This window comes from Elephas maximus, chromosome X (genome assembly GCF_024166365.1).
Source record: "Elephas maximus indicus isolate mEleMax1 chromosome X, mEleMax1 primary haplotype, whole genome shotgun sequence".
Lineage (NCBI taxonomy): Eukaryota > Metazoa > Chordata > Mammalia > Proboscidea > Elephantidae > Elephas > Elephas maximus.
The window spans coordinates 162,229,871-162,257,562 of NC_064846.1; the positions used below are offsets into that span (position 1 = coordinate 162,229,871).

General features: G+C 40.9%; 1 pseudogene; it reads left to right on the forward strand.

Annotated features, from left to right (window-relative positions):
* The first annotated feature begins 2,155 nt into the window (after nucleotides 1–2,155).
* LOC126068881 (poly(rC)-binding protein 2-like) lies at nucleotides 2,156–24,529 on the forward strand (annotated as a pseudogene).
* Nucleotides 24,530–27,692: the final 3,163 nt, after the last annotated feature.

A 27,692-nucleotide genomic window follows, 5' to 3' on the forward strand; every position in this document is an offset into this window, starting at 1 on the left:
CCCTGAGTTACTGGACTCTCTGCCCTTCCCATTGTAAACCAGTCAAGCTCTTTTAAGTTCAGCCCCTCGCCTATTGCCCAGATCGCATGTCGAGGCCCAAGAACCATCAGGCAAAGGTGAAATCCTTAGCAGGTGGCTTTTTTGTTTTGTTTTCCTACGATATATCGAAAGTCCTTTGGTGGTACATTTGGTTAATGTGCTTGGCTGCTAATTGAAAGGTTGGAAGTTCCAGTCCACCCACAGGCACCTCAGAAGAAAAGCCCGGTGATCAAGTTCTGAAAAATTAGCCTTCGATAATCCTGTGGAGCACATTTCTACTCTGACACACATGGGGTCGCCATGAGCCGGAGTTGATGCCACAAAAATTGCCTCCCTTTCCATTCACTCTTCTAGAGTTTGACCCACGCCGTCACCCTCTGGCTTCTGGCGGGGCTCAGCCAATGGGGAGCCCCAGCAGGTGATGAGGGGTGGGAGGAGAGTGAGGAGGGGTAGTTGGTTCAGTCCCCTGCTCCCTCCCAGGGAGGTCACTGCAGTTGACTGGGCCCTTTATTGAAAGTCACATTCCTGCAGCCTTCTCTAAACAGCTACCGGGTTCTGTCAATGCTTTCTCCGCTTGCCCCCTTCAGGCCTGGCATGATAACAGCTCCCCCAGTTGCTAACCTTGGGTCATGCACTATCCCTTAGCTGGTTTCCTTAAACCCTGCCCACGTTTTTATAACAGATTCCTAAACTTTCCTCAAAATTACCCTGACTGATACAGTGATATGTGAATGACTCAAGTTTGGAAAGCAGCACTGTGCTATTAAGTCATCATAACAACCTTTTAAGATGAGTATCATTATCCCCATTTGACACAGGAGGAAAGTGCAGCTTAGAGAGCCTAGGCAATTTAGCCAATGTCACCAAGCTATTAAATGGCATGCCCGGATGGTCAGTCTGGTATCTGTCTGCCACAGAAGCCTAGGTTTTAATGCTGCACCATACCGCGTCTCAGGTAAACTTGGAGCAATGTCTGACCGACCACCTCTGTATTATAGTTCTTCTAAGTAAAATACAGTAGTAACTCTGGCCAACTGTGACCTAACTCCCTGGGTTTCTTTTCTTCAGCCCAAATGCTTCAGAAGGCCTTGTTCTGAGGAGTGTTTGGTTTTACATCCTTGCATTTAAAATCTCCTCAACTATCTAATGGTTTAGGGAGTCAGGGAAGAAATGGAGCCCTATGCTAATTTTTCAGACCACACAAAATTGATACTGCTATAGTTAAATATGGTCCATTTGGGGTGATAAAACGTAATACACCAACCGAAGAACAGCAGGCTCTGTTGCTAGCAGAGAACTTATACTTTATTCTTTAAATAGAAAAGGGAGATAAACCTTTTAAAATAATTTGATGAAACTCACTTAACTTTTTACTAGGAAAATCTGAGAAATCCTAACCCTTTATTCAGTATTTCCTTTTTGCTTCCTTTCTGGAAAGACAATCATTCTTATATATTCAAGTATTTAAATATTTTTTAACAAAAATTATCTTAACAATATCTAAAAGTAGTGAAATAAGTCCAAATCCCCAGAGGGTCCTTAGAAGGAAGTCTAGAATTCTGGATAGAGCTCGAATGTTGGCATCAGCAGCCCTGAGACTAACTCCCCAGCTGTGTGGTCTTAGGCAAATTTCTTTACTTCTCTGTCTCTGGTTTCTCATGTGTAAAATGACACTAATAATAGCATTTACTTCATAGATTTATTGTGAGAAGCAAATGCACCAATCCGTGTAAGGCTTTAAGCAAATTGCTTAACATATAGTAAACACTCAATAATTGCTAGTTATTATTATCACTATGTTGAAGCTTCTAAGGTAGGCACTGAGGAGGGGAAAAGATGAAAGATTCTCTACACGCAAGTGGATAAGAATTTTTCAGAGAAAATAAATAAACACGAACAACCATAATACAAAGCAGAACTAATGGATGGTCTAATAGAAACGCAGAGTGTCATGGGAACACAGAGGACGGAGAGTCTATTTCCAGTCTTGTATTCTAGAGAAGATTGCATGGCAGAGGTGCCATTTGGGCTGACTCTAAAGACAATTGGGGTTTTGATTGGGGGGAAAGGAAATCCTAGGGGAAGGAAGCAATGGGGACAAAGGTCCATAGAAAAGATGATCAATGTTACGTCCATGGAAGAGCGAATGTTGAGGGTTAGCTGGATCACAGTGTACATCAAGGATGGGGGAGGTAAGGGGACCAAGGACTGGAAGAGTGGAAAGGAGGAGACAGGCAGAAGATGGGCTGAAGCCCAGCAGGTACTTTTCCCACTTCGTAATTAGTAAGTAATCCATAGTATGATACATTGAAATGATATGAATATCCTGTTCTCAGGTAACTTTTCATCCAAAGATAGAAATTATTTTGAGCTGTGTGAAAATAAAATACTACTTAGCAAAATATGTGGGGTGTAACTGAAGTAGTACTTAGAGGGGGATTTTACAGCCTTACATGCATAAATTAGACTAAAAAAAAACCTTACAATAAATGAGCTAAATATTTATTTCAATATATTAGAAAAAGAATAGCAAGATAAGCTCAATGAAAGTATAAGACAAATAATTAAAGAAGAAAAATTACTGAAATAGAAAAGAAATACATAATACAGAGGATGAACAAAGCCAAAAGTTGGTTTTATTTGAAAGACTACTAAAACTCTGGTGAGGCTAGTCTTGAAAAAAGAGAGAAGGCACAAATTACCAATGTTACAAATAAAAAAAAATCCTGTAGACGTTTTAAAAAAGTAGATATTATAAATACCTTTGGTCCAAAAAAGAGAAAATTTTGATGAAATAGACAATCCCTATACAAAGACAACTTATTAAAACTGACATGATCCTTTAGAAAAGCTCAGTAGACTGTAAGTACAAAATAAATCTAATCCCTAAATGAAAACCTTCCTATAAAGAAAACTCCAGACTCCAATGGCTTCACTGATTAGTTTAACCAAACAATTAAGGAAGAAGTAGCTCTAAATTTAAACAGATTTTCCAGAGAAGAGAAAAAGATGGAATAAGTTCCAACTCATCATATGACCCTACTATAACCTAGACAGTGAAAACTTCACAAGGATAGAATGGATGGATGTAAAATTCTCAACAAAATATTAACAAACAAAATCTAGCACTATGTAACCGAGTTAGAATTATCCTAGTGATGCAAGGCTGGTTTAACAGTTAGCAATCCAATCAATGAAATTTGCTACAATAAGAAATCAAGGAGGGAAAGTCATGGGTTCATTTCAATAGATGCAGATGAAACTTTATTTCTCCAACTTCAATTTGTGATTTAAAATTCTTAGCAAATTAGAAATGGAAGGAGACTTTCTTAATTTGATAGAGTATCTATCAAGAACCTAACTTAATGGTGAAATGTCAAAAGCTTTCTCTTAAAATTTTTCTTGTTATTATGGAGCTTCTCAAACAGACACAAAGTAGAGAAATTATTATAATGAATACTCATGCACCTATCATCCTGAAAGTATGCCCTCTGATATAAAAAAAAAAATAAGACGTGAATGCTTATAAGTACCATTTCTATTCAACATTGTTCTGGAGGCCCTGGCCAGTATATAAGCTGAGAAAAAAGTATTAAAGGAGAAGAAAGGAAGAAATAAAACTATCACTATTTGGAGATGATGTTATTATACACATAAGAAAATAAATAATATATACGCAATATAGTAAAAATTTTTAAAAAGTAGTGGTTAAGTGCTATGGCTGCTAACCAAAGGGTTGGCAGTTCAAATCCGCCAGGCACTCCTTGGAAACTTTATGGGGCAGTTCTACTCTGTCCTATAGGGTCGCTATGAGTCAGAATCGACTCGACGGCATTGGGTTTTTGGTTTGGGTATAGTAAAAATAAGAGTTTAGCAATGTTGCTGGGGAAAAAGTGAATATAAAAAATTATTTTCATTTCTATATACCCACAACAAACAGAAAATGAAAATTTAAAAGGATACTATTCAGAAAATACCAAGTATTCAAGGATAATGTTTACCAAATATGTCCAAGATCTTCACTGGAAAAAATCAACAAAAACTTATTGAGAGAAATTAGAGAAGAATTAAATAAAGAGACATAGATTATCAAAATGAATCAGAAGACTCAGCATTATAAAGATGTCAGTTCCCCTCAAGTCTGTGGATTCAATGCAATCTCCATCAAAATCGTAATGGTTTCTGTTTGCTTTTGTGAAACTTGACTAGCTGATTTAAAAACGTATGTGGGAACTGCAAAGGGCCAAGGATAGGCAAGACCTTCCTGAAGAAGAATAAGGTGAGAGAACTTGCTCTAAAAAGAGAAACCCACTGCCATCGAGTCAATTCCAATTTATAACGACACTATTGGACAGAGTAAAAATGCTCCCATAAGGTTTCCAAGGCTGTAAATCCTTATGGAAGCAAACTCACATATTTCTCCCACAGAGTGACTAGTGGGTTAGAACTGCCAATCTTTTGGTTAGCAGCCAAGTGCTTTAACTACTGTGCCACCAGGGCTCTATCTGATATCAACACTTAGTAATTAAGATAGTGTGGCCTTAGTACAAGGGTAGAAAAATAGACTGTCTTACTTACCTGGAGTGGCTATAACAGAAATACCACAAGTGGGTGGCTTTAACAAACTGAAATTTATTTTCTCATGATTTAAGAGGCTTATTGTTGTTGTTGTTAGGTGCTCTGGAGTCTGTTCCCACCCATAGCCACCCTATGTACAACAAAATGAAACACAGCCCATTCCTCCCCCACAGTCACAATTGTTGCTATGTTTGAGCCCATTGTTGGACCCACAGTATCAATCCATCTCATTGAGGGCCTTCCTCTAATTAGCTGCCCCTCTACCTTGACAGGTATGATGCCCTTCTCCAGGGACTGGTCCCTCCTGATAACATGTCCAAAGTACGTGGGACAAAGTCTCGCCATCCTTGCTTCTAAGGACCATTCTGGCTGCACTTTGTCCAAGGCAGATTTGTTCGTTCTTCTGGCAGTCCATGGTACAGTTGATATTTTTTGTCAACACCATAATTCAAAGACACCAATTCTTCTTCAGTCTTCTTTATTCATTGTCCAGCTTTTGCATACATACAATACAAGGTGATTAAAAATGCCATGGCTTGGGTGAGGTGCACTTTAGTCCTCAAAGTGACAGCTTTGCTTTTAAACACTTTAAAGAGGTCCTTTGCAGCATATTTGCCCAATGCAGTATGTCCTTTGATTTCTTGACTGCTGCTTCCATGGGCATTGATTGTGGACCCAAATAAAATGAAATCCTTGACAACTTCAGTATTTTCTCTGTTTATCATGATGCTGCTTACTGGTCCAATTGTGAGGATTTTTGTTTTTTCTATGTTGAGGTATGATCCATATTAAATGCTGTGGTCTTTGATCTTCATCAATAAGCGCTTCAAGTCTTCTTCGCTTTCAGCTAGCAAGGTTGTGTCATCTGCATAACGCAGGTTGTTTAATGGGCCTTCCTCCAACCCTCATGTCCCATTCTTCTTCATTTAGTCCAGGTTTTCGAATTATTTACTCAGCACACAGACTGAATAAGTACGGCGAAAGGATTCAACCCTGACACACACTTCTCCTGATTTTAAACCATGCAGCATTCCCTTGTCCTGTTCGAATGACTGCCTCTTGGTCTATGTACAGGTTCCATATGAACACAATTAAGTGTTCTGGAATTTTCATTCTTTGCAATGTTATCCATAATTTGTTATGACCCACACAGTCAAATGCCTTTGTATAGTCAATAAAACACAGGTAAACATTTTTCTAGTATTCTCTGCTTTCAGCCAAGATCCATCTGACATCAGCAGTGATACCCCTCGTTCCATGTCCCCTTCTGAATCCAGCTTGAATTTCTGGCAGTTCCCTGTGGATGTACTGCTGCAACTGCTTTTGAAAGATTTTCAGCAAAATTTTACTTGCGTGTGATATTATTGTTCAATAATTTCTACATTCTGCTGAATCGCCTTTCTTTGGAATGAGCGTAAATACGGGTCTCTTCCAGTTGGCCAGGTAGCTGTCTCCCAGATTTCGTGGTATAGACGAATGAGTACTTCCAGTTTTGCATCTGTTTGTTGAAACATCGCAATTGGTATTCCATCAGTTCCTGGAGCCTTGTTTTTCACCAATGTCTTCAGTGCAGCTTGGACTTCTTCCTTCAATACCATTGATTCTTGATCATATTCTACCTCCTGAAATGGTCAAATGACGACCAGGTCTTTTTGGTATAGTGACTCTGTGTATTCCTTCCATCTTGTTTTGATGCTTCCTGCATCATTCAATATTTTGTCCATAGAACCCTTCAATATTGCAACTCGAGGCTTGAATTTTTTCTTCAGTCTTTCAGCTTGAGAAATGCAGAGCATGTTCTTCTCTTTTGGTTTTCTAACTCCAGGTCTTTGCACATGTCATTATAACACTTTATTTTGTCTCCTCGAGCCACTCTTTGAAATCTCCTGTTCAGCTCTTACTTCATCATTTCTTTCATTCGCTTTGGCTACTCAACATTCAAGAGCAAGTTTCAGAGTCTCTTCTGAGATTCATTATGGTCGTTTCTTTCTTTCCTCTCTTTTGAATGACCTCTTGCTTTCTCCAAGTATGATGACCTTGATGTCATTACATAACTTGCCCGGTCTCTGATCATTAGCGTTCAATGCATCAAATCTATTCTTGAGATGGTCTCTAAATTCAAGTGGAATATACTCAAAGTCTTATTTTGGCTCTCGTGAACTTGCTCTACTTTTTTTCAGCTTCAGCTTGAACTTGCATGGGAGCAATTGCTGGTGTATTCCCCAGTCGGTCCCTGGCCTTGTTCTGACTGATGATATTGATCTTTTCCATAGTCTCTTTCCACAGATGTAGTCGATTTGATTCTTGTGTTTTCCACCTGGTGAGGTCCACTTGTATACTTTACCATTTATGTTGTTGAAAAAAGGTATTTGCAATGAATATATCATTGGTTTTGTAAAATTCTATCATGCAATCTCCAGCATTTTTTCAGTCACCAAGGCCATATTTTCCAACTACTTATCCTTCTTGTTTGTTGCCAGCTTTCACATTCCAATCACTACTAATAATCAATCCATCTTGCCTGCCTTTTCAGACTGCAGAAGTTGGTAAAAATTTTCAATTTCTCCATCTTTGGCATTAGTGGTTAGCACATAAATTTGAATATCGACTGGTTTTCCTTGTAGGTGTATGGATATTATCCTGTCACTGACAGCATTGTACTTCAGGATGGATCTTGAAATGTTCTTTTTGACCATGAATGCAATGCTGTCCCTCTTCAATTTGCCATTCCCAGCCTAGTAGACCATATGATCGTCTGACTCACAATGGCCAATACCAGTCCATTTCAGCTCACTAATGCCCAGGATATCTATCTTCAAGCATTCCATTTCATTTTTGACAACTTCCAATTTTCCTAGATGTCTGAATTTAGGGTGCTGGCTGTAGGGGACAGCTCTCTTTGTCAGCTCTGTAGTAAGTTCCTTATTTCTTTTCAGCTTCTGTTTCTCAGCAGTCTTCATGTGACTTGGCGTCTTTCTTCCTCCATCTCTGCTTGCTTGCTTTCTTGCTTAATCTGCGCTTTTATAGCTCAAAAGGAATTGATTTAAGATATACTCTACACTAATACTGCCTCATTAACATAACAAAAAAACATCCCTAAATGGTATTATAACCACAGGTATAGAGGTTAGGATTTACAGCACATATTTTAGGGAAACACAATTCAATCCATAACATCTGACTCATAGCCACCCTATGGGACAGAGTAGAACTGCTCCACAGGGTTTCCAAGGAGTGCCTGGTAGATTCGAACTGCCGACTTTTTGGTTAGCAGCCATGTCACCAGGGTTTCCAAATAGCCTGTAGTCTAGGGGTAAAAATTTTTTTTTATTATTGAGTAATGGAAACCCTGGTGGTGTAGCAGTTAAGTGCTACGGCTGCTAACCAAAGGGTCGACAGTTCAAATCCACCAGGCGCTCCTTGGAAACTCTATGGGGCAGTTCTACTCTGTCCTATAGGGTTGCTATCAGTCGGAATCGACTCGACAGCACTGGGTTTGGTTTTTTGGTTTGGACTGAGGTAATACTTGTCTTAGTACTCTCTTCAATGTCCCATGAGAGGTTTTTTTCTCTGACTGGTGGTGAAACAGAGTAACTATCCCTGGAGCTGTGTGTGCTCCAAGGATTATTCCCTTTGCTTATTTTAGGTGGGTTTTTTCCCTTGCCTTGGTAGTTTCTTCACATACATACATACATGCAGTGATCAGTACTCAGCTGGGACTCAAGGAGTATCCTCTGCACATGTCTGGACTCTTTGTGTTTAACTCTCTTTTCTCCAGCGGTCTTCCCTTTGCACTTCAGCTGCCTTGGCCTCCTTTAGACTCTCAACTTTGTCTCCTCTACCCAGGAGACTGCTGGAGCCTGCCTGGGTTACCCCTCCCTGTGCTTCGGCCCAGAAACTGTTTCCTGCCAGTAGGCTGGGGTAATCACAGGGTTCACCTTGTTTGTCCCTCCTCTCTCAGGGATCACTGCCCTGAGCTACCTAGTGTCTGATGTGTATAAACTGTTATTTCATATATTTCATTCAGGTTTTTAGTTGTTTGGGGTTGGAAGGTAAATTCAATCCCTATTATTCCATCTTGTCCAGAAGTCCTAATACATCTGATTACAGGAGCATGTGAAATATTTTCTAAGCATTACTGTTAGAATTTGGACAAATAATGAAAGCATATGTATTTGTTGTCAGGCTGTTTTACCTGCAAAGTGTAATGTGGTCATTGCCTCCCATAACTTGATAGGTTAAAAAAAAGTCAGAGTATTAGTCTATACTTGTCAAAATAGGGAAAGGGACATTTCCTTATCCTGAGGTCATAAATTTATTTTCCTATATTGTCTTCTGCTGCAAATGAACTGAGGACCATCCTGTGTCCCATCAGTCAAGCTCAAGTCACTCCCATAAAATGCAATATCCATAAAGAAGAAATACTGCTAACATATCTATCTCATTTATTTATTCATTTTCAATTATAACAGTGGTTCTTAAACCTGACTGTGCTTCAGAGTCTCCTATGGTAGGATCAGGTTTCCTCAAAGCAGAGCCTGCAAAGGAGAGTTTTGTGCAAATGATATATTGAGTGAATGTTCTCAGAAGAAGCAGTGTGAGGGAACCAGGATAGGGAAATTAAGGATGTGGTCTCAGCTGGGGACCAGCTTCAGCCTGATTCCACAGGGCGCTCAGGAGCTGCACCACAGAATTGATTCCTGTCTAGCTACATTTTAATGACTGTTATTCATTTCTTTTCTTCTGTCTTCCTTCTGTGTAATGACAAAAAGGGCACAGACTGGGATCAGAAAGTCTGAGTCCTAGCCCCAAACTGACACTAATATGCTGTGTTACCACAAGAGAGTCATGTAACTCCTCCAAGATTTAGTTTTATGTGTAAAAGAAAAGAGATGATATAAAGAAACTCTAGGAGTCTTTCTAGCTGTAAACATTCTCTCATACATTGATTCAAACTACACTTGAATTACCATGCATTGTCTATGGAGACGGCATGATTCTAAGCACCTTGCATGTGCTAACTCACTTCACCTTAGGATGTGCTAACTAAGCATCCACTATGTGCCAGCACAGCTGTGGCAGTGGGGGTTAAGAAGTACTGAGACACACCCTTTATGCTCCAGGAATTCATCCTGTAGCCAAAGTCACAAGGATTTGTTCTCTCTCTTTTGTGTTTTTACTTCTCTCCCTCTTTCTTATATTCTGGCTCTTCTTTCTCTCTGACTGATCTATATAGCTCAACATATGTCAGGCTGTCAATATATGGGATGTTTTGCAAACAGATAAACAGGGGCACATACGCAACCATGTATTTCTGGCATGCAGACACCCCAGCTTGGTTTTGTCAGCCTCAGCAGAAAGTATTTGGTAAGTCTTTCACAGAAATTCCAGAATGCACAAGCAGCCCGTGTATCCTCTGAGAAATGGTTAAAATAGGTTGGTCCATGTCTTTTCTGGTACAAAAGCCGGAACGCTGTCTCCCGGCTCTTTCAGTTCAGAGCCACTTAATACCAAAGACACCATTCTCCCTCTCAGCTATTTGGGATGTTCTGACCAGAGGTCAAGTTACCCATTAAAGATCCTTTTGTTTTTCCATTTGGCCATGACTCATTATCTCTTCTGCACCAGTGGACCACCCTTACCGAGACATGGATGTGTTGTACTCTTAAGAGGCATAGGCCTATTTTGCTTGCTTTAAAATCAAAATAAACTCTGGATAGTCAATTCTGTAGATACCCTACTGATATCCCTCAACTCTCACTATTTCCCTGCATGCTGGCCTGACTGCACAAACCTACATTTCTTTGTCTGAACACTCTCTGCTCATGCACACAGCAGGCCCAAAGTGCTTCTGTCCCCATGCCCCAGCAGCCCTCAATCAATGACTGATGGGAGTTGATGGATAAATGCCCCAGCTCTCCTACCCTTGAGTGGGATAACTCTGAGGCACTGGATCTCAGAGTTCCACCCTGGGAAACTTGCTTGATAGTGCATCCTTTATTGGTTTCCTTCCTTTTCCTGTCTCTTCCCCATTCCCCTACCACTGTTTCCTGGGAGCACACCCTAAACAAACTACTTATGCTTGAATCCTTATATCAGAGTCTTCTCCTGGGGGTAGCCAAATTAAGACCATCTGTAATTCAACTTTGGAAGAAAAGTGGTCAATGATAACACAGGGTCTCCTCAGCCCTGGACTTTTGACTGATGGCTTAGGAGGCAACCTCCACTTTTAAGATGCTCTTGGATGTCAACAAAAGCAGCAGCAGATCCCAAGCTGATGGAAATACCATGCCTAAATTCTACTTGGTCCCTTGGTCTGTAAGAATTTGTTCCAGCAGATAAGCAAAATTGTCCAGCTCTGGCCATGTGGAAATGGAAGTGGAGGAGAGAATAAGAAAGTTGGATTCTGCCACTTTGTCTTCTCCTACGTGGCTTCTTGCCTCCTCCTTCCCAACATCATATTCTGTTCTTTTCCTTGTAGAGATTAAAATGTACACAAACAATTAGATAATGGAAAACAGCAATTGAAGAAGAAAGTGAAGATGACTCTGCTTGTCCTAATAGCTCATCTTAAACTCAATGTCAACTAATTCTGCATTACTGTTTAACTCCTAAAAACTCGAGTTGACCCAAGGGGTTGAAAGTCATTTAGGTCCAGACAGAAAACTGTAAAAATTTCCCTATACTATTGCTGTTTACCTCACTGCTTCAAAATTTCCAGGGAAATCCAAGTGGCAAGATTTTGTTTGTTAGAAGCTGCATATGGAGAGGAAGGAAACAAGAGTTTAAGATGAGATTAAAGCTCATTACATCTCAACCCTTGATCTTTTCAGTAAAGCTATAGGCCGTCGCTATCCAACAGCACTTTCTGCCATGATGGAATGTCTTAGATATGTGCTGTTCAATGCAGTAGCTTCTAGCCACAGGTGGCAATTAAGCACTTAAAATGTGTCTACTGCATTCCAATGTGCATTACAGTTTTTTAGATAATTTATAACTGTACTATAATTTCAATAGTGATTATTCCAGTTCCAACTTTTCTTTTTCCCATCTTCTTCCCCTTCTTTCCCTTAGCAAAGCCCTGGCTTGAGCTCATTTTTCTGCCTTTGACCCAAGTACCCCCTTCTGGATGGATTTTCTGCTTTTGCTGTCTGGAACTGCTCACTGTTCCCCACCTACCAGCCTTAGGGATCTCTTGGTGGAGTTACCCTCAAGAATGGAGTATCACACAGTTATCCATCTTCAAACTAAACTCCTCTTTGACCTCTTTTTGATTGATTCAATCTGGGAGAAATGGAGGCAGGAACACCAAAGAAAATATGTCTGCCTCAAATCTTACATCACTGATACAGTATCTTTCTCCTCGTACCTGGACGTGCTACTTTGTTTGTGGAGAAGACCTTGACAAATTATCTCTTGTAGAGAGTGAGGCAGATGCTTCCAGATGTCTGCACATATGCCCTTGGAGCTCTTTCCCACCTTCATACACATCTTCTCCCCGCCACTCCGTAACATCTGGCACCCGCATCTCTTTGTTGAAGGATAGTCCGCCAGCTGCTGAAACCCACTTTGCAGGGAGGGCAGGAAGTACCTGGGAATCTATGATGCAACACATCTTGACCCATTGAATATTATTAGGGGGGTGTGTTCTATAAATACTCCAGCTTTCTTGTCCCCTACTCAGAACCTACATTATCCCCAGAGAAGGACTGAGACCAAGTTATCCTCTTTGGGACTTTGCTTGGTGTCTCACTCTTCCTTGGTGTTCTTCCCCTTCCAGCCCCATTTCCTTACTGTTTTATAAGAATCCTCATCTCAGAATCTGCTACTAGGGAATCCAACCCAAGGCAAGTATTTATTTTAAAAAAATTGAAAATCCATTAGAGTTTTCTTCTTAACCTCTTTAAAAACAAGATTGTTTTTAAAGAGATAACTGGGTAGAAATGTTTTTCAATTAAATATTTAAAAAATATTTTGAGCCTAGCAGGGTGGATCCGTATCCCCTTAAACTCTCGAAAATGTTTTTAATCTGTCCTACAGATGTGTTCTTAAAAGTCCTTTTTATGGATTTAATTGTGTTTCCCAAAATTTATGTCGAAGTCTTAACCCCCAGTACCTGTGAAGGTGACCTTATTTGGAAATAGGCCCTTTGAAGATGTTATCAGTTAATATGAGGTCATACCAGGGTAAGGTGAGTCCTAATCCTTTTAAAAGAGGAGAAGAGGCGTGGAGAGACAGGAAAAACAGCCATGTGACAATGGAGTTATGTTGCAGCCACACACCAAGAAATGCCTGGGGCTACTAGAAGCTGAGGGAGACAAGAGAGGATCTACCCCTAGAACCTTTGGAGAGAACATGGCCCAGCCAACACCCTGAATTCAGACTCCTAGCCTCCAGAACTGTGAGATAATAAATTTATGTTGTTTAAAGCCACCCACTTTGTGGTATTTTGTTATGGCAGCCCTAGGAGACTAAGACGGTCCCTAATCCAAACATTTGAATCAGTGGCTCAGTGTCAGGCCCTATATAAAAGGAAAGAGAGGGACGTATTTAGATTCAGCAAATATTTGTTGAGGGTACACAATGGTTGAAATATTTGTGCCAAATGAAGAGAGGAAAATGAGAGGGTACCCCAAGGTGCTCTCAGTTTAACACCATTCCAGATAAGAAGTCCACTAAACACAAGGCTGCTTTGCCAAACATATTTGGCAACAGAGACTTTCTTTGAATTTCTTTATTGTGCTGTAAGTGAAAGTTTACAGTTCAAGTTTGTTTCTCACCCCAAAATTTATACACAAAATTTATAGTTGTTATGTGACCCTAGTTGCTCTTCCTATAATGTGACAGCGCACTCCTCCTTTCCACCTCCGATTTGCCGTGTCTATTCAACCAGCCTTCTCATCTTGCCTCAGACAGGAGCTGCCCATTTAGTCTCATGTGTCTACTTGAGCTAAGAACTCTCTTCACGAGTACCATTTTATCTCTTATAGTCCAGTCTAATCCTTGTCTGAAGAATTGGCTTCAGGAGCGGTTTCACCTGATGAAGCAGGAGAAAAGTAGGGGTACAGAACTCATATTCTAGTAAAAAGACCAGACTTAATGGTTTGACTGAGACTGGAGGGACCCCAAAAGACTTGGCCCCCAGGCTCTCTGTTAGCCCAGAACTGAAACAGGGACTTTTTAATGATGCCGTTGGGCTCTTCAAAATCTTTTTTAAAAAATTCACCAAAGGGCTATTTCATGACCCAGTTTCTTTATTAAGTAATAATGTATGGAACTCCCCCCCCCCCTTTTTTTCCTTCAGTCTTTAGCAGCTGCCAAAGCCTGAATGTATCAAATCCAGCAGATCAGAGCCATTCTTGGAGATCTATTAATAGCAAGATAATTTTCAAGTCCGCTGTACTCAGTAGCGTTTTGGTTTTTTTGGTTAGGTATATAATGCATTCCATATCATGTCTGGCGAGTTGCATTTTGAGGTTGCATTTTTTAAAAAATAAATCAGGCTTGTTTTAAATTAGGGCAACAATAAATCCATCACTGTTCGGTATTTTGGGTTGGGATAATGTGGTATCACAGCTAGTATCTAAGTTTGTGGAGGTCTAAATTAAAATACGCTTGTCTCTTTTATGTTCTTATACTGTTTCTTAGTGTTTATCAGGAATCACAGAAGTGAAAGAAAGAAAATAGCTCTCTGCCAAGGAAGCAAGTCATGATGGTCACATGCGGCATAGTATAGGTTCTGGTCTGTTTTGGGGCATCTTCAATTGAGGGAGTGTCCCTGGGCGACACAGTTAGTACTAGTCAACTAAACTAAAAGTTAATGTTTGAACCCACCCAGTGGCACTGTGGAAGAAAGACCTAGCGATCTGCTTCTGTAAATATTAACCAAAAAACCAAACCTGTTGCCATCAAGTAGATTCCAACTCATAGCAACCCTATAGACAGAGTAGAGCTGCCCCCATAGGGTTTCCAAGGAGCAGCTGGTAGATTCGAACTGCCAACCTTTTGGTTAGCAGCCAGGCTCTTAACCACTGTGTCACCAGAGCTCCTCTGTGAAGACTACAGCCAAGAAAACCCTATGCACAGTTCTACTCTGTAACACATGGGATCCCATGTGTTACAGAATTGACTCAATGGCAACAGGCTTAGTTTTGGTTTTGTCAGCTGGGGCAAGGACTGCACAGGGCCAGAAAAGACAGCATTCCCTTCTCTGTTCACACCATTTATCAAGTCTTTTTTTCATGTGTGTGTGTCTCGTTTCAGAAATCCTTCTCTACTGCAGGGTCAAAAAGCTACCCTCCTGTATGTTCTTTTAACAGTTAAATTTGGTATTTTACAAATAAGTTTTTAAGCCATCTGGAATTGATTTGGTAGATATATTCTTAATTTATTATTTCTTCAGTCAATTTCATGTGATTTGGGGAGTAAGAAGAGGTAAATGTGTGTGTTGACTCCTTCCTTTTAAACTGGAAGTTTGGGATTTTTTTTTAAGATTCAGTCCTCACTACAGAGGTTCTGATTCAATAGGCCTGAGGTGGGGCCTAAGCACATGTATTTTGCTAATACAGGTAATTTTGGAATTCATTATCCTAAAAGAAAGTAGAGGTGAATGTTTTTATAATTTCTGTCTTGGAAGAAGTACAGCCAGAATGCTCCTTAGAAGTGAAGATAATGAGATTTCATCTCATGTACTTTGCACATGTTATCAGGTTTGGTTTTTGTTTTTTTATCAGAAGGGAACAATCCCTGGAGAAGGGCATTATGCTTGGCAGAGGGTCAGTGAAAAAGAGGAAGACCCTCAACGAGATGGACTGACACAGCGGCTGCAACAATGGGCTCAAACATAGCAATTGTGAGGGCGGCGCAGGACTGGGCAGTGTTTTGTTCTATTGTACGTAGGGCCGCTATTAGTTGGAACTGATTTGCCAACACTTAACAACAAAACAGGGAACATATGAGAATAATATTAAAAATGCAATCCATTAAGAAAAAAAAAAACTTGATATATTTGACCATATAAAATATTTTTCTAAACTTTGTATGGAAGTTTAAAAATTCACATAGAAAAGGGAATTCCCAAAATGTTTAAACACCTGCACAGCAAGCAACCCTGTAAGCAAAGTTAAAACTGAAGTGACAAACCAGGAAAAATGTGTATCATATGTAACAAAAGAATACTATTTCTATGTAAAAGCTCTTACAAGTAAATACTACAGGAGCAATAGAACACATCATAATGCTTAAGAGCCTGAGCTATGGATTTTGACTCTCTGGGCTGGAATCCTGGCCCCAGCACTTACAAATGAGATCCTGGACCCATCCCTGAACCTCTGCCTATGTTTTCTCATCTGTTGTTGTTAGTTATCATCGGGTCCACCTCCCCCCCCCAACTCATGGTGACCCCATGCACAATGGACAAAACACTGCCTGGTCCTGCGCCATCTCCATGAACTCTGGATCTGACCATTGTGATCCAAAGGGTTTTCACTGGCTGATTTTCTGAAGTAGATTGCCAGGTCTTTCTTCGAAATACATCTCAGCCTGGAAGCTCTGCTGCAACCTCTTCAGCATCATAGCAACACGCAAGCCTCCACTGACAGACAGGTGGTGGCTGCACATGAGGGCATTGGCCAGGAATCGAACCCAGGTCTCCCACATGGAAAGTGAAAATTCTACCACTGAACCATCACTGCCTCTTCCCATCTGTAAAATGGGGTTAATAATAACTTGATAAGGTCATGGTGACAACCCAATACAAATGATGATGAAACATAAAAAAGGACCCTTGCTGGTAACTAGGAAAATACAAAACAAAAATTGGTGTTATTTTCATCATCATGATGGATTTGATGGGCAAAAGTTAAAAAGACAGGCATCTACAACTGGAGAGGGTGAGGGAAAACAGTCATTCTCACACTATGCTCTGTGACTGAGATGATCATAATTATTCTTGTTTTTAAACTTCGTATGAACTTGTATTTCACTATTAACAATCCTTATTCAACTTTTATCCAGTGGTCAGTTGAGGGTGCAAATTAAAAAATCATGATTAGCTGTTTTTGTTAGGTGCTGTTGAGTCAGTTCCGACTCATAGCGACCCTATCACAACAGAACGAAACACTGCCTGGTCCTGCACCATCCTCACAATCGTTGTTATTCTTAAGCCCATTGTTGCAGACACTGTGTCAATCCATCTTATTGAGGATCTTCTTCTTTTTTGCTGACCCTCTACCAAGCGTAATGTCCTGCTCCAGGGACTGGTGCCTCCTTAAACACATCCAAAGTATGTAAGACGAAGTCTTGCCATCCTTGCTTCTTTTTTTTTTTTTAATAATTTTTATTGTGCTTTAAGTGAAAGTTTACAAATCAAGTCAGCCTCTCACACAAAAACCCATATACACCTTGCTCCCCATACACCTTGCTACACACTCCCAATTACTCTCCCCCTAATGAGACAGCCTGCTCTCTCCCTCCACTCTCTCTTTTCGTGTCCATTTAGCCAGCTTCTAACCCCCTCCACCCTCTCATCTCCCCTCCAGGCAGGAGATGCCAACATAGTCTCAAGTGTCCACCTGATCCAAGAAGCTAACTCCTCACCAACATCCCTCTCCAACCCATTGTCCAGTCCAATCCATGTCTGAAGAGTTGGCTTTGGGAATGAGTCCTGTCCTGGGCCAACAGAAGATCTGGGGCCATGACCACCGGGGTCCTTCCAGTCTCAGTCAGACCATTAAGTCTGGTCTTATGAGAATTTGGGGTCTGCATCCCACTGCTCTCCTGCTCCCTCAGGGGTTCTCTGTTGTGTTCCCTGTCAGGGCAGTCGTCGGTTGTAGCCGGGCACCATCTAGTTCTTCTGGTCTCAGGATGATGTAGTTGCTGGTTCATGTGGCCCTTTCTGTCTCTTGGGCTCGTAATCACCTTGTGTCCTTGGTGTTCTTCATTCTCCTTTGATCCAGGTGAGTTGAGACCAATTGATGCATCTTAGATGGCTGCTTGCTAGCATTTAAGACCCCAGACATCACTCTTCAAAGTGGCCATCCTTGCTTCTAATGAGCATTCTGGCTGTGCTTTTTCCAAGACAGATTTGTTGGTTCTTCTGGAAGCCCATGGTGTATTCAATATTTGTCACCAACACCATAATTCAAAGGCATCAATTTTTCTTTGATCTTCCTTATTCATTGTCCAGCTTTCGCATGTATATGATGCCATTGAAAACACTATGGATTGGGTCAGGTGCACCTTAGTCTTCAAGGTGACATCTTTGCTTCTGAACACTTTAAAGAGGTTTTTGCAGACTTGCCCAATGCAATGCGTGGTTTGATTTCTTGACTGAGAATAATATTAAATACAAATATTCCATGGGTGTTGATTGTGAATTCAAGTAAAATGAAATCCTTTACAACTTCAGTGTTCTCTCCATTTATCATGATGTTGTTTATTGGTCCAGTTGTGAGGATTTTTCTTTTCTTTATGTTGAGGTGTAATCCATGCTGAAAGCTGTAGTCTTTGATCTTCATCAATAAACAGTTCAAGTCCTCTTTGATCCCAGTAAATCCGTACAGTGGGATATTATGCCGACCTTAAATGAGGATATTAAAATGCCCCAGTGTGTAATTAATTTTAAAAAACAGGTTCAAAAGTATCATGTTTAATGTGAGGTTCAAACCCACCAGCGGCTCTGAGGGAAAAAAGATCTGACATTTGCTCCCATAAAGATTGCAGCCTAGAAAACTCTATGAGACAGTTCTACTCTGCCACATGGGGTCGCTATGAGTTAGAATTGACTTGATGGCCACGAACAACAGCAGTGTGATGCTTGGGTGTTTATTTTTTCATGTCTGTATGTGTAAAAAATATGTATCTATGTATACGTAATTCACGGTAAATTGCAAAAAATAGCCACAAATTATTCTCATCCCTGTATGCACGATCCATGTCCCTTTGGAATGTGACTTTGGTGTTCCTCTGATCAAAAGGTGAAATCTGTCTCTTGATCCCTTGAGTCTGGACTTAGCCGTATGACTTCCTTGGCTGACGGGACGCCAGCAGACGTGGTACCAGCAGAGGCCGAAATGGGCTTGTGCTTCGGGGCTTTCGCTCTGTTGCTGCACTTGGAACCCTGAGACCACCATGTGAATGGGCCCCAGCCAGCCTACTGGAGAGGTTCTGTGGAAGAAAACTGAGGTGCGGTGGCCAGTATTCTGCCAACTGCCAGCCATGGTCTAGGATGTGAGGCCATCCTAGACCATCCAGCCCCAACAAAGCCTCCAGAAAAACTGTGGAGATAAGCCAAGCCCAGCCCAAGCTGCCAACCCATAGAATCGTGAAGTAATAAATGATTCTTGTTTCAAGCCACCACATTCTGGATGGTTTGTTATATTATCTCGGGATAGTAGAATTTGGATGTTAAAAGTTAAAAAGCACTTTTTTATAAAACTCTGCAATATTGTAAATTTTTACAAACAGCATCTATTACTTTTAGAATCAGAAAAGAATATCTTTTTTTAAATTTTTATTGTGCTTTAAGTGAAAGTTTACAAATCAAGTCAGTCTCTCATACAAAACCCTATATACACCTTGCTATGTGTTCCTAGTTGCTCTCCCCTTAATGAGACAGCACACTCCTTCTCTCCACCCTGTATTTCCGTCTCCATTCAGCCAGCTTCTGTCCCCATCAGCCTTCACATCTCTCCTCCAGACAGGAGCTGCCCACAAGAATATCTTTTTTCATTAAGAAAGTATTAATTTCTTAAACTTATAAAAGAAAAAAACTGAAAACTTCAGCCTGATTTAAGTTGACTTTAGTAAAATAATAATATTAATACTTAACTTCTAAATCAAACTTACTATATGCCAGGCACTAAGTGTTTTAGTTGTATTATCTCATTTCCCACAATAATTTGATTGCAGAAAGTATTATTATCATTTCATTTTTCCAGTTGAGGAAATTGAGGCCCAAAGAGGTAAGTAACTTATCCACGGTCATACAGCTAGTAAAATGGCAGAGCTGTGGTTAATCCTTAGTATCTGGTCCCTGAGTCCGTGCACACCACAGAGATAGAAATATATGCAAATCTGAAAGGTCGTTTTTCAATGACTTGCTGTCTGAAAGTCACAGCTGTGAGATATCCTATGTGCTCGCTTGGATTTCCTAACTGCACACGACTTCTCCCTCATCTAGCCATGAAATGTTGGGGTGGGTGTGATGCAGAAGGTATGCTAGGACTCAAGTTGTTTCATGTTGCCACTCGTTATCAATTCTCACAGGGATTTCTTGGGGGTGGGGGGAGGTTAAATGCCTAACTGAAAGCAAGTTTTTCAATTGTCAAGCTTCTTACAATTTATGTTTCCCTCTCCACCAAGAATGCCAACCAGAGATAGCCATTTAGAAGGTTGTCTATCCCACATTCTATTGGGCAAGTGGCACATTTATACCATACCTCCAGCGCAGCTCTGTACACTCTAGAAACAATCAGTGAATGCTCAATAATAGTATAGGTGGTGATGATGATGACAATGATCAGACATACCTAGCACATTCTCAACAGTAGGCTGAGTAGTTAAGAGCAGGACTTCAGCATCAGATTCCCTGTTGCCGTTGAGTTGATTCTGACTCATAGCAACCCTATAGGGTAAAGTAGAACTGCCCCATAGAGTTTTCCAGGAGCGGTTGGTGGATTTGAACTGCTGATCTTCTGGTTAGCAGCCAAGTTCTTAATCACTCCTCCACCAGGGCTCCAGCATCAGGTTGTTGTTGTTGTCGTTAGGTGCCGTCAAGTCGGTTCCAACTCAAAGCAACCATGTGTGCAACAGAACAAAACGCTGCCCAGTCTTGCACCATCCTCACAATTCTTGTTATGCTTGAGCCCATTGTTGCAGCCACTTTGTCAATCCATCTCATTGAGGGTCTTCCTCTTCTTTGCTGGCCCTTTACTTCACAAAGCATGATGTCCTTCTCCAGGGGCTGGTCCTTCCTGATAATATGCCCGAAATATGTGAGACAAAGTCTCGACATCCTTGCTTCTAAGGAGCATTCTGGCCGTACTTCTTCCAAGACAGATTTGTTCATTTTTCTGGCAGCCCATGATACATTCAATATTCTTCGCCAACACCATAATTTAAATGCATCAATTCTTCTTCAGTCTTCCTTATTCGTTGTCCAGCTTTCTCATGCATATGAGGTGATTGAAAACACCAGGGCTTGGGTCAGGTGCACCTTAGTCTTCAAGGTGACATCTTTGTTCTTCGACACTTTGAAGAGGTCCTTTGCAGCAGATTTGCCCAGTGAAAATGCGTCTTCTGATTTCTTGCCTGCTGCTTCCACGGGTGTTGATTCTGGATCCAAGTAAAATGAAATCTTTGACAATTTCTATCTTTTCTCTGTTTATCACGATGTTGCTTATTGGTTCAGTTGTGAGGATTTTTGTTTTTTTTACCTTGATATGTAATCCATACTGAAGGCTATAGTCTTTGATCTTCATCAGTAAGTGCTTCAAGTACTCTTCGCTTTCAGCAAGCAAGGTTGTGTCATCTGTATAACACAGATTGTTAATGAGTTTTTCTCTAATCCTGATGCCACCTTCTTCTTCATATAGTCCAGTTTCTCAGATCATTTGCTCAGCATACAGATTGAATAAGTATGGTGAAAGTATACAACTCTCACACACATCCTTCCTGACTTTAAACCACGCAGTATCCCCTTGTTCTGTTCAAACAACTGCCTCTTGGTCTATGTACAAGTTCCTCATGAGCACAATTAAATGTTCTGGAATTCCCATTCGTAGCAACGTTATCCATAATTTGTCATGACCAACACAGTTGAATGTCTTTGCGTGGTAAATGAAACACAGGTAAACATCTTTCTGGCATTCACTGCTTTCAGCCATGATCCATCTGACATCAGCAATGGATGTCAGAAGAGACTCTGAAACTTGCTTTTGGACATTGAGTGGCTAAAGCAAACGGAAGAAATGATGAAGTAAAAGAGCTGAACAGAAGATTTCAAAGGGCAGCTCGAGAAGACAAAGTATAATGAAATGTGCAAAGACCTGGAATTAGAAAACCAAAAAGGAAAAACACGCTTGGCATTCCTCAAGCTTAAAGAACTGAAGAAAAAATTCAAACCTCGAGTTGCAATATTGAAGGATTCTACAGGAAAAATATGAAATGTAGGAGGCATCAAAAGAAGATGGAAGGAATACACAGAGTCACTATACCAAAAAGAATTGGTCAACGTTCAACCATTTCAGAAGGTAGCATATAATGAGGAACGGATGGTACTGAAGGAAGAAGTCCAAGTTGCACTGAAAGCTTTGGTGAAAAACAAGGCTCCAGGAATTGATGGAATACCAATTGAAATGTTTCAACAAATGGATGCAGAACTGGAGGCGCTCACTTGCCTACGCCAAGAAATTTGGAAGACAGCTACCTGGCCAACCAACTGGAAGAGATTCATCTTTGTGCCCATTCCAAAGAAAGGTGATTCAATAGAATGCAGAAATTATTGAACAATGTCATTAATATCACACTCAAGTAAAATTTTGCTGAAGATCAGTGAAAAGAGGCTGCAGTTTATCAACAGGGAACTGCCAGGAATTGAAGCCAGATTCAGAAGCGGATGTGGAACAAGGGATATCACTGCTGATGTCATTATCAGATCAGACCTTGGTAAACACCGGTATTATCATTTACAAGTCACTTGTTCTTGGGCAAGTGAGGAAATCTCTTGGTGTCTCCGGTGTTCCCTGTGTCAAATAGGAGAAACGGGCTCATAATAATGATTAAATGATATGACTAGTGTCAAGCACCTGGCAAGAGTTGCTACTCTGTACCATCACCATCATCACAATCATCTCAATTTAGCAATGAAAAGTTTAGGAACTATGACTTCACCAAACTCCAATGTCATCCAAAGCAAAGAATTAGATTTTTACCATGGATTGGAGTCCCTGGGTGGTGCAAATGGTTAACATGCTCAGCTGCTAACTGAAAGGTTGGAGGTTCAAGACCACCCAGAGGTCCCTCGGGGTGCTCCCTGTTCTCTCTTGTATTTCCTCACTTCATGGGATTTCACAGAGCAATGAAATGTTGGGAAGGGTTTCTTCTTGATGTATAGTTCTTTATCTATTCTAATTAAAGCTCTTCATTAGGATATGAGTTGCAAATATCTTCTCTCACTTCATGGCTTGTTTTTTATCTTTCTTAATGGTGCCTTTGGAAACCCTGGTGGCGTAGTGGTTAAGAGCTACACCTCCTAACCAAAAGGTTGGCAGTTCAAATCCACCAGATGCTCCTTGGAAACCAAATGGGGCAGTTCTACTCTGGCCTACAGGGTCACTTATGAGTCAGGATTGACTGGATGGCAACAGGTTAGGTTTCCTTTTTTTTGGTTTTAATGGTGTCTTTTGTTGACCAGAATTCTTCATTTAAATGTTATCAAATTTATTCATTGTTTTTCTTTTATACTTGTGTGTCTTGTTTAATCACCCTAGTCTTCATACTGAGCAGTGTTCTGGGGAGCTAGACTTTGAGTGATCAAGACTTTGGTCACTGGTGGTGGTGAAAGCCAAAAATTGCAGGCACAAAGCAACTGAAGAGGAAAGGGAATCGTGGGGAGGAGAAAGGCAGAAGGTTGGAAAAGGAACAATAGGGGCAGACAGGAAGGCGAGGAGGACCCTGCAGGAGGGTGGAGAGTGTGACTGAAGATGGATCAAATGTCACTCTCACCAGCCAGCTACTGATGCTTGGAAAGGAAGTTGGCAGTATCATCAGAAAGTGAGGAGAGTCAGTTAAGAACATATGTGGGGAGGGTGGTGCATGTATTCAACATCTCAGAACGGAACTGTTCTGAAAGAATTACCACTTTGGCTGGACCCACTGATGCCATCTTTAAATCCTTTGCTATGATCATTGACAAACTGGAAGAGGACATCAGCACAGTAGCACAGCTGACACTAGAGCCTGGTCACCTTGAGGCTGGTGGTCCTTGCTAAGCACTGTGGCTCTCTCAGCGGGAAAGGAGGTTGCAAGATCAAGGAAACACAATAGAATACAGGGACTCAGGTCCAGATAGCAGGGAATAGCTCCCCAACTGAACTGAACAGGCCATCATACAGGTTGGCATTTCACAGTTCATCATTCAGTGTGTCAGACTGGTGTGGTTATGTTGGAGTCCTCTCTCTCCTTCCCTTGAAGGTCATTCAGCTTTCTAGTCATCTTTGCAGGTGGTCAGGATAGGTTCAGCACAGGCAGCAATGTTGTGGCCTTTTCTCACACCATCCCACCCATGTGCCTCAACCCTGACTAGAGGGACCACTTCTAGAGGCCTATACCCTACAAGGACAGCCTTATTTGACTAAGCTGCACCAGTTGGCCCATGAAACATTCTCCTTTTTCTATGCTGCACAGCCACACCAAATTCAGTGGCATTGAATCCGTCTTTCCAGGCGTGAAAAGCGATTGGGCAAATTGAATGCATCTGAACTCACCATTCCAAGCAATTTTATTGGCTATATAACTGGGCATCAGGGTGCCAAAAATCAACGCGATCCACCAGGTGTCTGAGCACAGAACATAATTGTAAACCCAGTGGAAAGATCTACTGAGAGTCAGAAAACCATCCCTGGATCTGCTGCCAGCATTAAAAAAACAAACAAATGAAAAACCATTGATGGCGAGTCAATTCTGACTCATAGCGACCCTATAGGACAGAATAGAACTGCCCCACAGGGTTTCCAAGGCTGTAATTTTTACAGAAACAGACTGTCACTTTTTTCTTCCATGAAGCAGCTGGTGAGTTCAAACCACCAACCTTTTGGTTAACAGCTGAGCACTTAACCACTGCACCACAAGGGCTCAATATCTAATCAATGTCAGGCTTTCCTTGGAGACAGGTGGCATGTGGAGCAGCTAGAACAATGCAAATTCCTCCATAACCTCTGTTATGGGTTGAAGTGTGTCCTCCAAAAAGATATGTTGAAGTTCCAGCCCCAGGTACCTGTGAATGTGACTTTGTTTGAAAAAAGTCTTTGAAGATGTTATTCGTTAACATGAGGTCGTACTGGAATCCAGTATGACTGGTGTCCTTATAAAACAGGAGGAGATACAGAGACAGAGAGACAGGAGGAAGACGGCCACATGTAGATGGAGACAGAGATTGGAGTGATGTGTCTACAAGCCAAGGAGTGCCAATGATGGTCAAAAACCACCACAAGCTAGGAAGAGCCAAGGAAGGATCTTTCCTTAGAGTTTTCAGAGAGAGCATGGCCCGGCCAACACCCTGAATTCAGATGTCTAGCCTCCATAATTGTGAGAGAATACATTTGTATTGTTTTAAGTGATCCAGTTTGTGGTACTTTGTTACAGCAGCCCTAGGAAACTAATACAATCCCTTTCTGCTCTTCGCCACCCTTGATCCGTTTAGTTTTGAAAGTCAGCAATTCCAGGTTTTCAACAGTCTGTACATTTTCAGTTTCTTTACACTTCATTATCCCTTGTGATTTCTAAATTAATGCATTTTAATGCCTTTCTTCATTCAGCTGTTAGTGCCAAGAGCCACATTTCATTTTATAAGCTTCTCCCTGCTTTCTTTTGTTTTATTTATGTATTTTTTGCTCATGAATTTCTTTTTCATTTGTCATAGAAATGTAAGAGTGGAATATTAATACAATTCAGTTTCGTTCTGTAATGTCAGAAATTCCTCAAAGAAAATTAAAAGATGAACTGGAAAAAAAAATTTAGCCAGACAAGATTTTTCTCATAGTTATCTTTGCTAGTGTTTTGCAATCACATGAAGCCAGAAATCTCCCTAGAATTCTCCCTTTTGGTACAGGTTGGCTTTATTCTCCCATGAGAAATGCTCAAGGACAAAAACATTATATTCTATTAGTAGTAATCATGCAGCAATCTATTGAAGGGCAAGGAACTGACATTTATTGAGTCACTACTATGTGCCAAATGCTATACTGAGCCGTTGGCGTACATTTTCTAGTTAATTCTCTTAACAGTTCTCAGGGAAATATTATTATCCCTTTCATAAGTGGGGAAACTGAGGCTCACTGAAGCAAAGTAACTCATGCAAGGTCACAGAGGTCACACACGGCAAAGAGAGCATTTGAATTCAAGGTCAAATTTAACCCCAAAGTCCATGTCTTTCCTACTGCAGGAGCAAAGGACTTATCAAGATTATTCAATGTAAGGGAATTACAGAGTGTTGCCTTTGCTGCATGCTTATTAGTGAGGAAAAATCTTTATATTTGCTTTCTCTTTTAGTTTGGGTTACTCTAGAAGCAGAACTTAAGGATTTGAGTGCAAGTGATTTCTTTGGGTGGTGGTTGCAAGAAACACCAGTAGGGAGTGGTGAAGTGAGACAGGGAAGGGAAGACAACCAAGAACAGGGCGCATTATCAAAACTGGGGGTAACTGGAGCTCAGTCCTGCTGGGAAACTCCCGGAATCCATGGAGAACACACATCTCATAGTTATCCTAAGCGAAAGGCAAGGAAACTGAGATATTTATCCACCAACTCACATCCAACATTAGATGAGAGCTGCTTTTGGAGGGAATGGTTCTCTAGCACTTTGGGCTTCCCCTGAGGACAAATGGAGCTGCTCCCAGGGCCAGATAAGGTTCCTCTGGCAAAGCCCTGCAAGCGTTTGCAGTAAACAGCCTTTGGTGCAGGGGCAGATAGCATGGGGATACGGGCAGGAAACTGATACTGTCTGCTGCATCCTCTACTAATACAAGTAAATGAGAAATAGAAATAAACATGAGCTCTGGCAAAGGAGAGAAGGCTATAGAAAAGTTCAAAATCCCTCTAAAGGGCTGTGCAATGTAATATTCCTGAGACACACTGGCACTTTCAAATCGAGTTTGCCAGGCCAAGGAAGTGACATCCACCACACTGCCATTTAATAATTTAGCCATCATTTGAGAGCGATCCTGTTAACAGTCCATTCATTTCCTGAACGGCAGTTCTATCATTGAAATTCATCCACTGTGCCCTGTGACGATTAGGAACACTCTGGCAAATATTATTTATGAGTGGGTACAAAAAAAGATTTGACATTGATTTCACATGCAACCTGATACTGAACACATCATTTCCAAATGTGACTGAGAAAGCGGCTGGGCTGGGTTAGATCTCAGACGTTCACTTATCCCTGGGATTTTTCCTCTCACTTTCCCATTCACAAAATGGGGGGAGGGGTGGATAGTGGCAGTGGTATTTAAAGATTTTTAAATGCCAACTAAAGAAAGGGGCTTTTTAATGCTAATTAACCCCCTTAGTCCCTTCCAGAGACAAGCACTTCCAACAGCATTAAAACAGAAGAAAAATGGAATAAATGGGGAGGGGGCGGAGTTGACTAAGAAAACAACACTGAAGTTAACATGCACAAAGTATGAAGGGCTGTGGTGCTGGGTAGATTCAGAAAGAGCAACCGTTCAAAAGAATAACGCTACGAAATTGAAATAATTTTCCGTTTTTGGCTCAATTCTTTGTTTGATGGTGTAAAACTAATGCCCTGCCTTACACACATGGGTTGCATTTTACTCATTAGCTCTTGTAAAAGTAGTTTTAGACCAAAGAGTAAAAGGATTAGACTAATTAGATAGCAAAGCAGTTACTACTTTCTTAAAACACACATGCACACACCCCTTAATTTTTTTAATGTGGCAAAATACATAAAATACAAAATTTGCCATTTTAACCATTTTAGGTGTACAATTCAGTGGCATCAATCTCAACCCCAATGCTGTGTAGCCATCATCATCATCCACTTCCAAAACCTTTTCATCACCCAAACAGTAACTCCGTACCCATTAAGCAATAACATCCATTCCCCTCTCCTCCCAGCCACTGGCAAAACTCTATAATCTACTTTCTGTCTCTATGAATTCTCCTATACTAGATGTTTCGTATAAGTGGAATTATACAATATGGATCCTTTTGTGTCTGGTTGATTTCACTTAGCATATTTTCAAGGTTCATCCATGTTGTAGCATGTATCAGAACTCGATTTATCTTTACGGCAGAATAATATTCCATGGTGTGGATAGACCACTTTTGCTTATCA